Source organism: Chamaea fasciata, unplaced genomic scaffold, assembly GCF_029207755.1.
Source record: "Chamaea fasciata isolate MVZ Bird 193981 ecotype frontalis unplaced genomic scaffold, bChaFas1.0.hap1 SCAF_6, whole genome shotgun sequence".
Taxonomy (NCBI): domain Eukaryota; kingdom Metazoa; phylum Chordata; class Aves; order Passeriformes; family Sylviidae; genus Chamaea; species Chamaea fasciata.
This window is the reverse complement of record NW_027094091.1, coordinates 18,258,294-18,272,903: the sequence shown is the minus strand read 5'-3', so window position 1 is coordinate 18,272,903 and position 14,610 is coordinate 18,258,294. Positions and strand designations below refer to the sequence as shown.

Genomic DNA, 14,610 nt, shown 5'->3' with positions numbered 1-14,610 from the left:
GTAGCTCAAATGTTTGCACCATAGCCAGGTCATTGTCACATGCTCTGTCCTCCACCCCATGATTTGTTGCTAGTTTGTGTCATCCTTAACCTGCTTCTGGTGGTTTGGCCAGGAGAGAAACAAATAATGATGACAACTGAGAAAACCAAGCTGCTCTCTGACATCCTTCTTTTAAAACGCTATTGCTACTTGCTGGCTGTGGAGAAGGGGCAGTCGCCTTGAGATAGAAATCACTCATGAAATCCTGCTGTCATCTGTCAAAGGTATGTTTCCATCAAGTTGGTCTGAAGCCTTAGCAGCTTGCTAGGAAAAATGAGAATATGTCAAATCTTGAACTGTCACAAGCCAAAGTTAGAAAAAAGATATTTACATTTGACTTTTAAATGAAGCCCAGACTTTCCTCTCACAGAAAGCCAATAAATTAACACATTTTCTTCCTCTTTGCTTCACGTTCACAAGACACCTACAACTTTTATTATTCTATCTGGCTGGATAACAAGGTTTTAATTTTGCAAAACCATGAATTTTTAGTACCAGCAAAAAAGAAAAAGAGGAATTTTAGAACTGGAAAAAGACTGAGAGTTTTCACACAAAGAAGCCACAAAAATCAGACTCATGCATCCTCCTCAAAAGCCTGACAGTTAAGACACTTATCTACAGTACTGGAAAGATTAATTGATATTTCTGTTTCTTCTTATTCATCCAGAGAACTTACAACTTGGTCTTGTACATCTCAGTGATCACCTAATGAACAGGTTATTGAACACCCTACAATATACTTGTCTTTCCTTTTTATCAGAAATTGCATTCTACACATAAGAAACTCCCCAAGGAGTTGCATCACAAGTACTGAATTTCCATGAAATGCTTTAGGATTTAGTGTTAAGATCCCCAGCAAAAAAAGTTCTTGACTAATTGTAAACCTCATAGCTTTGACTGTTGTACTCTTCAGTTATTACAGGGTTACCTGCTCACTATATGCAGGAAGACCTCAGTATATTCAGGAAGCCACATGCAGAAGCATCTGCAAAGGCTTTCTGTACTCCATTGCTTATCACAGTGCAAGCACTGGCACAGTAAAGGGTGGATCACTAAATCAGTGAAAGGGATTGTGGAAAGGCATGAGAACTTGGGGGGTTGTGAGAAAGGGAAGGAAAAAAGATCCTCTCTATTTCACTAACTCTAGACCTTTGTCGAAAAACCAACACAATGCTTGGGACTGTTCCGTGCGAGCAAACACTGAAATCTGACAAGGCATCAAGGCATGTTGTGTTACATGATATTCAGGCAGCTGCTGTGATGGCAGTTTCAATCCACCAACTGGAGCAATGAAACAAATCTGAAATGTAAAAGCTAGATTTCCACCAAAATATTTCATTAATATTACATGCATGTAAGTCAGGGAACTCAGACTACTAATCCTCACAGCTACCCTAAGTCAGCCCTGAAGGACAAAGCAACACACAGCTGCACAGACAGGGGCTCAGAAGGTATTCTAGGTTTCGGTTTCCTGACTGAAGCATGCAAAATTTCTCTATCAATGTTTTGTTGGCGTATTTTCTTTGAAATTTGTTGAAGAGGGAAAATACACACTTTTTCAGAGGAATATAAGTATGAAATGACTGTACACCAACATATGAAGGTAGCCAGATATAGCCAAATTTGTGTGAACACCTACTAGTGGAAAGTTTCACCCTGAAGAACAGACCTCAGCAATATGTTTTAGGTCAGAGGAGGAGAAGAAGAGAGCTGAATCTTCTTCTGTTCTTGACTGCAAACTGAGAACCAAGGAGCTTCCACAGCTTATGCCACCCTTGAAACCTGGCCTGCACTTACAACAGCCCCATGCCTGTCACTTGGAAGCCCCATCGGCCACTCTGTCAGCACAGAGTTAGTTGGCATAAGCCCTCTCAGCAACAGAGCCTTGCTCACTCAGCTATAATACCCTGCAGGTCCCACACCATGGGGGAGGAGGTTGACCTACCCCCAAAAGTCACCCACTGAGGCAGGAGAAAGACATACTTCCAAGTGAAAGAAGAGAGGAAGCAGGTGGGCAGGTTTTGTCTGATTTAGCAAAATACCTTCTCTTCATAGAGATGACCATTCAGAGATGACCATTCAAATCGCTTTCAAATTTCCCTAGATTAAAGCAACAGGGAATAAGTAGAAAGGAAATCATCATCTGAAGCAGTCCATAAAACAGGATACACGTGGGTAACAGATCGGCAGATATAAAGAGCACCTCACCAGCCTGCTCTCTCCTCAGATCTCTTTCTCACACACTCACCCACTCTTCCTTGAGCTGGACACCTGCTTGTCCACTGAAGCAAGCCAATTAAAACCAAATTAAAAGTATAATTATCATAGATAGGAACCAGACTCAGACAGCTACTACTTCCAGCTGGAACTGTAGGGCATTGAGTGTTGTTCCTCCTGGCCCTCCCTCCCACCGGCTCCTGCATCCTCCAGGTCCCATGATGTGGGGATGTCAGTCTCCCACCACAGCACACAAACTGCTCAGGAGCATGACAAGGCAACTGTCATTTTCCACTGTGGCTGCCGCTATGGGTGGTCATGTTGGTGTCTGCTCACATTTGCACGGTACATGCTGTGGAGTGTACAAACTGTTCCATATGGCATGTGGAGGGAGAGAGCCTGCTAGCAGTGCATTACAAAGCTGCAGTTATGTTTCTGTATAAAGCCCCTGGTCTGTATTTGTCTTAGCATGCTTATTAGAAGGATAATTGAGAAAAATCCTAATTCTCACTTCATGAAAGCGCAGGAAGAGTGGCTGCTAGCAAGACTGTGTGCTTTATCTTGGGGTTTCTAGCTGTCACCCTTCTGCTTGGTATTTGTCACATGCTTAACGCCCCTAAGGTCTTAATTGTTCGTTTAAATAGGTTTTTAATCCTTAACTTTGTGGGTTACCTTCTTGTATAATATCTGATCTTTTCCAGCTAATTAGTTGACTGCTATTTCTGAGACACTGTCATTTACCTCACTGAACTTAAGTTCCTCCCCCCACGCCCCCATCCGCCCCCTGTCTGTCTGGTTTCCCCCTCTAGTCTAGCTGAAGTGACAAACTCTCTCCCCTAGCCAAACATTTGTTTTTACAAGGTATTTTTATACCATCACCTCTTCCCTGCATCTCCCCCGCCTACCCACCACAAACATATGCTGTGGTGGGAGGACATACTGGTTTCACATAATTTGCAATGTTAAGGTGACAAATTTCCCCTCCTTCAAGTATTTTTAAAAGAACTGGTTTGTAAAATGCAAATGGTGATGGGTTAGTTTCTCTTTGCTTTTTTTACCCTGTGCATGGTGATGCCCTTCTTTGCTTAGAAGTCACCAGTGGAAGAGAAAACAAAAATCTCTTGATTTATATTATTCAAAACCTGCTTATGCTATAATAAGATACAAAAATAGACAAAAATAATATTGTCTAGATTGATAGATTTCTTTTATTCACCCCAAGAAAGACAGGAATTATGATAATTTCCGAGAAAGTAAGCAAATGTAACCACTTTACTGACTTCATTAACTGGTCACAGTATGTTTTTCTCTATATTAAAATCCACATGTAGTCACATTCATGCAGTAAAAACAACCTCAAGTGCTCTAAGCTTTAGGCTTGGAACCATGGAAAACATGACTGTGGCCTTCATCATACCCAATTAGGGGCACATGTACTCCACAGTGATTCTGGTGTGGTGGATAAATGCCTAAGCCAGCTTTAAAGCAGGAGGAACAATCTAGTTAAAACAGCACAGAGCCCACACTGGGCTCAGCCACTCTAAATATTTACCATATTCTGAGCTGGATGTTGCAGGGGCATGCATAGTACTACAACTGGAGAACTTCCAGTACCTACATTCACCACTGCAAGGCAAGGTCTGATGTGCTAAACATCCTGGTCATTCTAGCAGCATACATGCATGGAATGGGCCAAATGAACACTGCTTATAAAAACACTGAGTTTATGTGGCAGAATGACGGAAAAATGCTTTTTATATGGAGCCTGTATCTATTCAGCACACACCATTAGACTTTTTAAAGTGGGATGAAGTCTTATTCCTCATCCTAAGACCCAATTGAATACTATTCCAGAATGTAATCTGCATTTTAATTCCCATTTTAAGCAGAACTTTCAGTGCAGGACAAAACAACAACAACAAAAAAGTATGCATCAATAATGCATCTTTGTTAATTTAATCTTGTGACTTTGTCTCATATAAGAAGGACAAAGAAAGATAAATTTGAAAAACAAAACAGGGTAGGTCAACTCACTGCCAGCAGCAGGGGAACAAAATGGGAAAGTACTAAACGGTGAAATTTATTTATACTGTGCAGCAACAGGCTCCAGAGGACAAATTGTTAGCAGAAGGAGCCACTCATAGCACATGCAAAGCTTCTCTCAAATCAAACAGATATGGCTGTCACTGTGGGAAGCCAAGGAGCAGAGAGAATGAAAGAGAGAGGAAAAAACCCTCTCCACAAACTGAAAACATTTTGTAGTTAAGGGACTCAGAGTAGAACATGGGCAGTGCCTTCTGTTTCACTGTGATTCTAGCAAGGTCACCTGGGAGAAATGTCTGCAGAAAACCACCAGGAGTGAGCTAAGCAAACAAGAAGGGAACAAGCAAGTTTCTCAGTAAAATGTGAGGAAGTTGGAAGGAACTGGTTGTCTATTCCAAGAATTTTCAGAGATTGCCCCCTTTGTATGTTGAGGAAACATGAGAAGAGGACCACTAGACCATCAGGGAGGAGCCACTCACTCCAGTTGTCCGGGGATAGTTTGGCAAGGAAGAGCCATCCTCCAATCATTCTGGAGCCATCAGCCTCCAGGGCTCTGCTGGAAATTGTTCAGGGCAGTGCAGTTCTTCTGGCTCTTAACTCATCGCCAAACCCCTGGACCATACTCAGAAGCAGGTGATATTTATTTGGGAGCATATTCTTTTCTAGAAAAACAACATGAAATCCTTCCATTAACACCCTCCTGCTGGCTAAAGACACAGCCTTGATTTCTGTATGCCATTGCAGATTAACAAGTGACCTCTGCATCTCAGAAGAAGCATCCAAAGATGTATCCGCTGGTCCATGAGGAAAATATGCACACACATGAAAGAGACTCCCTTCTGGGAGTCCCTTCTCTCCCTTCTGGGTCACAGGACATTTTCCTGCATTAGACATTATCTGAAAATTCACTCAGCAGGTGGACATGACACAACCTAGCATGAACCTACTCTCACTAGTGACAATCTACACAATATTTCACTTTTCGCATTTCTCTCCCCTCAAAAGCAGCAGTAGAAAAGAGAAATGCATCTTTGGGACTGATCTTTTGTCTTCAGTCCAGGTCATAGATCTTCTTGCCTCCTAAAAACAGGACAAATATATTTTTATATTCAAGAGACCATAGCTCACGTGTACCTACCTGAGCTAGCAACGCAGCGGCCTGCTCAGGTCCTGTTACCAATGTAACTGCAGCAGCATGAGCTTGGTACCAGCTGCAGAAACCATCTATGCAGTTAAGGAAATGGTTGGCCATGCAGCCACAGCAGTACCAAACTCTGTGTAGGCTATATGGCTCAAATACATCTGCAAACACAGGCATTAGCCCATCTTTCTTAATGTTTTCAAAATGTCCAGAGATTTTGGGTGAAAGATCTGCATCAGCACAAAAGCATTCCCAGAGCAGTAAACATACTTGGCTGGACCACTGCCTTTACTTGAGCTCTGATTTGCTTCAAGTAAATGCAGTCACTTATTGCATGTTTCACCTTCTTGTGGAACAGCTGCTGTCTGCAAGGAGCCAAATAGCAGACGGACTCTCAGTCCTCGTGAGATACCTCTGGCTAACAGCATGCATAGCTTTCCTCAGAGGCCAGCATGTCACTGAACAGTTGGTTTACTCTAAAACACCACATGCTGTAGGTGTTTCCAGCTGCCTCATGAGGTATTTGTGTCAAAACTCATGTTCCTGAGGAGCCTGTGCAGTCTGAGCCATGTTTTATACCTGCCCCAGGAGCAATATGTTTATTTTAAATCAGTTCTTTCCATATCACCAACCAGAAAAAATTAGAGAGGAATGACCAGCTCTTCAGGGAAGGCATGAAGTAAAGTGGAAGCAGAGGCTTTGAGAGTTCATAACACTGCTTATGAGGAGAACATCTCTTTGGTAACAGTGAAGGACACGAAGAAAATTATAAATAGAGGAGGACCACAAGGAAGTCAAAGGGTGCCGGACAGTCAAGACATACACAATGAACAAAATGCAAACACTGGCTGGAAAAGCACTGAGGAACTCACATTTCATTCAAAATACAGTAAGCCAATAAAACTATTCGAAGGCAAAGGTAGATATGGCAGAAGTCAAAGAAATTTTTGCTGTAGGACTGTCGGAGGACTGAATGGAAAGTAAGAAAGCAGGACTACCACAGCCTGTGGGAAATTTGTCTGCACGATCTCCTGTCTGAATCATGCTGCTCACCACATAGGGGGCAGTGTTAAGAGATGAGGTCTGAGGGCATCCTGAAGCCACAAAAGAGAGAGAAGCTGGAGCAAACTTTGAAACAGACAACACACATTGCTTCTTCAAAATATGGAATAGGTTAAGGTAATGCCTAGATTCTAAGTATATTATTCTAAGTACAGTGCACTTTTGGAGAAGGTGAACCAGACTCTTACCGGTTTAGATGTCTGTAGAGTTTGGTTACTTTCATTGTCTGCAGAAGAGCTGCTCTCAATTTACACTAGCTTAAGCCTTGTACACCCCTCTGCACTCAGTGTTACCCATCTTAGATTTAACCATGCAACAGCTTCAAGAAAGAGTAGAAAGTCATGCCAATCCAGCCAGGAATTCCTCTGTGCTCTGTCCCACTCAGAGAAGTTTTGGATATCACAAACAGATAATGACAGATGGTGGCACTCACAGACCCCTGTGTTAAACTAAAGCCCAGCAGCTGAAGGTCTCCCTATACATCTGAGAAGGAAGGCTCACATCAATTCCTCCATTTCAGCTTTTGAAAATTTGAGGAGAAAGAGCTGGGGAGAAGGAGGGTGTTTTTTTTTTTGTTTTTTAAATCTTTATCCAAACTGTTTTCTTTAATTTTAACATGCTGGTTTTACCTGGCCAGTTTAGTATAGATACAGGTTTCTTCATAGCCCCACTGAACTATCTCAGGTGGTTTGCCCCACTCTAAAATAAAACAGAACAGAAACATCCCTACCTTTTATTCAAGGCTGAACAATAGGAGCTGCTTCCACAAGGGCAAGCTACACTCAACTAGGCAAACCATATCTGGTCCATGTAAAAAGCAGAAGCTCCTCATCATCCCTGGACCCTGTACCTGAGGAGTTGTTTGCTTCAGTGTAATGCAGAAAACAGTTCCTGCACCTGCATTCCACTGCCTGTAAGAACACAGCCTGCTCCAGGATTCACACTACCAAGCTGAGCTCCAAGAAGTGGGGACAAAGTAGAGCATACTTTAGGAGCTGATATGATGAACAACAAACAGAAGTGTGATTGTGGCTAAAAGGAAACTGAGGACTCACTATTCCTATGTGCACCTATGTGTTCAAGAAAAAGCTCTTACTCCTTTTACACAGCAGTATTCAGAGGATCACCCTCTCTTTAGGTAAGTACATAACAAAAAGTGTTAACAGGAAGCAAGAAGTGTGGGCAGAGAGCAGACGTGGCTGGCAACCATGGCCACACATGTAGTCTGTACAAGACTGGTGCATCAATAAATGTGTAAAAGTGACAACAGCTTTTGCAGGAGAGAATTGATTACCAAAAGGCAAGTAAGGTGATCTTGTCATTGGTGCACTCTACAGGCACATGGAAGACTATCAGGGACTAAAACTTGGATCCTTTGCATCCCCATGAGCGTTGTAAACACCTAGCTATTGGCTAGTTTTGGGGAGGGAACACACCTTTCCATATCTTTGCACAACAAAACCTTCAAAAGGTTTGTTTTCATGCCTGTGTAAAGAAAGGAACATAATTTTAAATCTCAGAATTTCAAGGAACAGAATGATTGTTTACGACACATGTTTGTAAAGAAAATAGTGTGGTTACGTCAAAGCTCGTAATTTACCCTTACAGTACAAAGGTAAAGAGCCTTCAAACTAGAGTACTGAACTAAGAGCCAACAACAGCTACATTTTAACTTTGCATTCAAAAAAAAAACCCCAAAAAATTTGACCATAAGGATAAGGAGGCCTACTTGCCCCATCTACTGGCCATTGGGAAGATGGGATCTACACTGCCATGAAAAGCATTACCACTGAGGCCACAATTCAGTCAATTCTCAGGTTAACAATTCTGAATTTAAACGCATGCATAAGTCCTACTGAAGGTACCAAGCACATAAGTGCTCTACCGAACTGGAGCCTGAGGCAAATTATTTAGTATGGCAGGAATAGAAATAACAAACAAAGCGAAAAATGTATTATTTTCAAAGAAAATACTAGGGCAGTCCATCCAGTAATGCTAGTTTGTTAACTTTGAAAAACTAAATAAATATGCCTTCTTTTGTTCTGAAGTGAGCCCAGGTAAATTAATGCTAAAAGATAGCAGCCTGCAGAAACCTTGTCACAAAGCAGCCATATATACTGCAGCTTAGTAGGGTCATCATAAGGTTACCATGCCATCTTACAGATTTTTAAAGTAAGTATTTGTTTAATAAATAGGTAGATAGCAAGTTAAAGACCTTATATTTTTCTTCTCTGTATACAGTGAATCCATCCTTCTGAAGTGGGTCTATTCCTTTGAGGAACAGGCTGATGTCTAAAGGGAAAACATAAAGTTTGGGTTTACTTCATGAGACCTTTCACACTACCCTAGCAGAAAGACTTGCTGGATTTCTCTCTTTTAGCACATGCCTTGCTCTCATGATGTTCTTGAAGGGCAGTGCCTGCAGTAGTACTGTAGCATCCCTCTGCTCCATGACCTCCCATGCTGGTTGCAGGTTCAGTTAGATGTGCCTAGAGAAAAGCTGCAGCCAAGGGAAAGACCATCAAATACCCTGGCAGCAAGCTCCCCACCAGGTAACCCAATATACCTGCAAGCTGACTCACCATGAGATCTTACACACAGCCATACTCTCTCCATGTGACCCCAGCAAGCCTCTGACAGTCTGCTTAGGCTCAGTATGCAACTATATTTCCTGAAAGGCACACAGGCCTCCTGCTCAAAGGACTTCTGGGTCCTGTAGATTCTAAGCAGAAACAGGACTATCAGCATGTCTATCTCAGCCCAGCCATCAAAGTTCAGAGGAGTTATTGTCACACCACAAAAGAGAATGATGAACCATCTCCCTCAGAAAGAAGAGCCCAGTATTGTCTTCAGGAAGTACAGGTGCAACCCCCTGTTTGGATGAGACAAGACCCTAGTTACCCAGGAAACAGTGTAAGAATAAACTGACCACAGCAAGGAATAGACTGTAAAGGAGGAGAGGGAACAGCATCCCATCCCCACTGAGGCTCATTCAACTCAGGGGATAAATCTGAGAAGCAATTATGACTCCAAGTTCTCTGAGCATCACAAGCCTGCTGAGAGGTTCCTCACAGGCACACAATCACCTGGCATACCTGCACTAGACATCAGGGGAAGCAAACAGCTGACAGCTAAGGTGTCACTTGGGACAGTGCACAAAGATGAGGACTGCAGGCAGTGACCAGAACTGCTTGCAGTGCAAGTTGGTTTCCTCAAGAGCAGGTGTTTTGGGAGCCTGGTATCTAAGCTCACCTGATTTCCTCAATAATTCCTCATCTGCATGAGACAAGTAGAACCACTTAAGAGTACTTCAATTCTTCAGTCTATAAAGCACTGAGTAGTAGAAGAAAGGTGAGTACTTACACCTGAGAAAATACAGATACAGATACAAATTTATACAGGTACAAATACAGATGCCAACTCTGCCTGGGCTTGTGAATTCATGCACAACTCTCCGTGCATAAAGACCCACCCAGAGAAATATAACTCCCAATAGCTCAGGATTCTTCTCTCCTGAGAGGATGCACAATATTTAACTCCCTGAGCTTCAGCCCTGTTGTGCTAGGAGGACTCCCTGAGAGCAGCTGGTCATGTGGAAGCTGCTAGAAAAGGAGCCATAGCAGACAGCTGTGAAACAGGCAGCCCTGCTGAAGAAAGACATTGAGAGGATGCCAGTCCACTTTTAGTGGTCACAGAGTAGTACTGCTCTTAAAAACAGCCTCCACAGGCAAGAGTCAGACTTCACTAATTCTCTAGTCCCTCATGACAGATACCCTTGACAGACCAAGTTCTGGCTTATTAGGCTAGGAAAGCCCAATCTGTTCCCTATGCAAAACCAGATTTAGACATCTGACTTGCATCATGGCTTATTATACATATCAGCTTATTTTGTCAATCCAAGCTGATAAATAAGGCTGAAACTGGCAAAAGCAATTGTTTGGCAAGAACTTTGAATATAAACTAGGCTCTAACTGAAAGCTACAATGAGGACTGCAAATAAACCATTTATTTTTTTCTTCACTGTTGCCATCAATGTACGTGAGACAATCCTCATCCCACAACTTTCCATCTCTGCCCCAATTTCAGTGTTCAAAAACAATCCTCAATTCTTATTTGCATTGCACTTGACAGATTGAGGACCCTCTTTTTCCTTTTTGTAATACAAGGTGAATGAAACATCCTTGTTCCTCGTTGTGAATAACTGTACAATTAATTATCTTAGTTACATACAGTACCTCTGAGGAGGGAAACAGCACTATTCTCTAAAAGAATTTTCTTGGTTACATAACAGAATTAAATACAATTTGTCTTCCCTTTTAACTTTTTCCTGGGAAGAAAGTCTACGTTCTTCAGCTGTGAACTTAGGTTACTGCTTTGTATTGGGGGTTTTGTTTCTTTTTCTTTGTTTAGTAGTAAGAATAATGCACATGAAGAATACAAAGACAGGGTTCTCTAGTGACTGAAACATATATTTTATATCAAAAGAAAAAGTGTTTCACTGGAAAATAAGCAGTACAGAAAATGCTAAGTGAAAAGTTTCACTCTACATCTAGAAACTTAAGAGTAGGAAATTATCCAGCTGACTAGTCCCTGTTTTGGGGGTTCTTATGGAGTGCAGGGGTAACTATATCTTTAGCAGCATTAAGACAAAAGAAACATGCAAAGCAACTAGTGTATCACTTCTTGCTACTACCACAAGCATTAAAAATATTCTTAAACATGTCACACACTCACCAGGAAATAAACATCAGAAGGAAATGGAAATCACAGCTTTGCCACCACTCAGCTCTGACACTGTTGCTTTCCACCTCCTTGCAGAAGTCCAGCAGCACCTTTCCAAGCACCACCCACATCAGAGCACACTGTAATGTCCCACAGGCTCAGCCAGCTCACTTTGACATAAAACTAGGCACAGGTGCTGGAATCAGCCCAGGGCTTGAGTCCCAGCTGGCACATCTAAAATGATTTCTGGCTGAAGGGAAACAAGAGAGGAGTGTTTGGAAAGACCTTGTGTGTAGAGACCTTCCAAATGTTAGTAGCCCTCCTTCAGAGAACTAGAAATACTGACTAGGCTGAAGAGCAATAGATGGTGTGGACTGTTTGAGGAGTACTAGAGGGATGATTCTCTTCTTATTGTGGACTGGACGGGGCTGAGCAGCCCCCGTTCCTTTTTGCTGGTGAGTTTGCACAAGCATGATTGTGCCTCTTGCTTTGCTGGGTGGAGAGAGGTGTGACTACCACTCATGCCCCACTGCACGGTTGCCTTCTCACTGCCAAAGCCCTTCTGTCAGTGAGGCTTCAAAAGGGAGTATGGCTGACCAGTTCACCCAGAAATAGCTCCTCACCTCTCCTCTTCAAACACTTCTTCGAAAGCCTGTTCCATCCACACTTTCACTAGGACCCCATTCTTTCATCTGCAGTGGGAAAAGTAAATAGAGCTCTCTGGATTTTCTTTGCTTTGAATGAGAACATTCATTGAACAGGGCCTGCTCAGGTAAAGACTCAGACTTCACCATGACTTTCCACTTCCTTAAAAATACTGCAGGCTGAATAGAGCCTCCTTGCAAGACAGATGAATCCAGTCAATGGCATCCAGATCCCAGCACTGGTGCCCTCAAGAGAGAATAGAGACTTACTCTAGCACTCGTTTATTATGTATTCTAAGTAATGCACAGAAAAGGACAAAGGTGAATCCTTGAATAAGGACGGCTCCCTCTCCAGGGCAGGCGTGTTAAGTCCAGAGATACCAATACCATATTCCCTGGTATATTCTAACAAGCTTTGCACCAACACAACACACGATGATACTTCCACCAACACTTCGGATAAATAGGTACTGACGCTGCAGTGTTCCCAGAGACAATCTTATCTAAGATTGAGGAACTAGCTACAAGACAGCACATAATCCTCAAACACCTTCACACCAAATAATCCTTAGCACCTTGCTCTGACTCTGGAGTTAGCCCTGCTTTGAGCAGGGAATTGGATTAGATGACCTCCAAGTGTCATTTCCAGTGTACAGTCTGTCATTTTGTGATATGATGGCTTTTGAGACAGCACATCTGTGAAGAAACAATGGAAAGACCTCAGATTGGGAACTGGGGGTCCAACTAGAATTAACATAATCCTGGCAAGGATTCTTGATGACCCTTGTGATCAATGAAATGCAAACAGTGAAAGAACACTAGACAGATGCCTGACATTCAGAGAAGGCTTGTGGGATTATGCTTTCACTTCATTTGAGGCAAGGATATCCTTTCCTGTGCATAATTCCTCTTCAGAAACTCCCTGTCACTTTCTACAACAGCAAATATACAGCAACATTGTAGTAAACATAATATTTCCCCTGATATCCAGAAGCTGCCAATGTAAGTGTATATATTCCTCATTGTATGTGAAGTATCACTGTGATGTTTTCTACAATGATACAAGATGGTAAAGTCATTACCATGATGAGGAAAACTTTCAACATAACAGTTAGCATTCAACACAGAAATATTCATAAGAAGCTGTCCATAAAGAATACACACTTGGAATATGCAGATGATTTTAAGGGCTGGCCCCTGCCGTGTTTCAGGAAGAGAAGTTTAATGGTAACAGGATGGTCAACACTTTAACACTACAGAACAGAGGATATGACTCCTGTATCCACCCAGGTAAAATTAGCAATGCAGACTTAAATATTATCAAACTTCTTGTACACAGTAGAGCTATGATTTCATAAGCATTTCATACACAAAGGAGGCTATTTACCCAGAACACAGTCTTGAAAATGTCAGAAGTTATTTTCACATGGTTGGGATCTGATAGCCCGACTTGGGATCTATTTCAGGACAGAGTGAAGGAGATCGCCATACTGTAAGTAGGAACTACAATTTTTTTCCTTGATTTATTTCAAAAACTGCAGAGGAGACAAAATTGCTGAATCCTGAAAGAATTAAGTGGTTGAAGCCTCCTATCTGTTGTAGATATTTCCCCTAAGAGCCATGTTCCTAAGCAAGGCAGTCCTAAATGTCTCTTTGGAATGAAACTGGTTATGCATTTCTGTACTACTAGCAGAATACTTAACATGGACATTTCTGGTACCGGAACTGTCTGCCTGCAAACATAGGTAGAAAAAATCATCTAGGAGATGAGAAACTTTCCACAGATTAAGGGCTAGAATTAGAACCTGGTTGTGAAGATTCATGGCAGTTTCAACAGAGAGTTGCATGCCAACTTATTTTATCTTGGAAGACAGAAAATAATAGGAACAAAACATCTTTTGCTCTTCTGAGACTTAGAGATCAGAACTTTAGCTAGACCATGCCATCGCAGGGATATTCCTGGAAAAGGATGGCCAGAGTGACTGAAGTCATGAAGTGGGATAAAGACATCCTTAGAGTTTGTAGGATCCAACAGGGCATACAGATCATAATCCAAGTAGTTCCCAAAGGATGTGACCCTTCACGAATGAATCACAAACTGCCATCAGCATCATTCAAATGAAACTGGTGGCACAATTAAAAAATCATATTTTTACCTTTATCTGTATCTCTTCTGTGATTCCAAAGGATTGAAGCAAAGGGAAACTTCTTACATTCTTCAAAGCAGTCATTATCTGGTTGTCATGCCTGCCTTGTTAGGAGCCTTTCTAAGCAACAGGCACCCAATGACCTGTGGAAACCAGAACTGGGTGTAAATACTTTTGCAACCCCCTAAATAATTTTGTTAATGAATGCAGATGTGACAATTCACTTAATCCCATTTTGTCAACTGGACTTGCTCACTGCCTTTCCTCTTCTCCAAGTCTGATGAGCGGTGGTTTTTCTGACTAAATAAATCCATCCTTGTGTTCTTGTACTATTTATGGCAATTTTCTATTAGCCAAGCCTGGTTCTTCTGAGTCAATAACCAGTGACAAAAGACAGGACGATTATTAACTTCTGAGCTTTTTAAAGAAACTGATAGCAGCAAACATCTCTCCTTCCTGCCTGGACTGGGGAGGCAGGTCACTCTTTGATGTTTAGGTACTTCTAAAAGAATGGTTAATTTTATGTGCATCAAGATGCACCCACACAGATGGAGTATGAGAATGCCTTTGGAAAATATCTTTCTACCTGTTCTTC

General features: G+C 42.0%; 1 protein-coding gene across 1 annotated transcript in view; it reads right to left on the bottom strand.

Annotated features, from left to right (window-relative positions):
• Window positions 1-14,082, bottom strand: part of RBPJ (recombination signal binding protein for immunoglobulin kappa J region) — a 144,807-nt gene extending 130,725 nt beyond the window's left edge. Inside the window, exon 1 of the mRNA XM_066185572.1 lies at window positions 14,025-14,082. The gene's annotated coding sequence lies outside the window, so the exon portion shown is untranslated. The remainder of the gene's footprint in view (window positions 1-14,024) is intronic.
• Window positions 14,083-14,610: the final 528 nt, after the last annotated feature.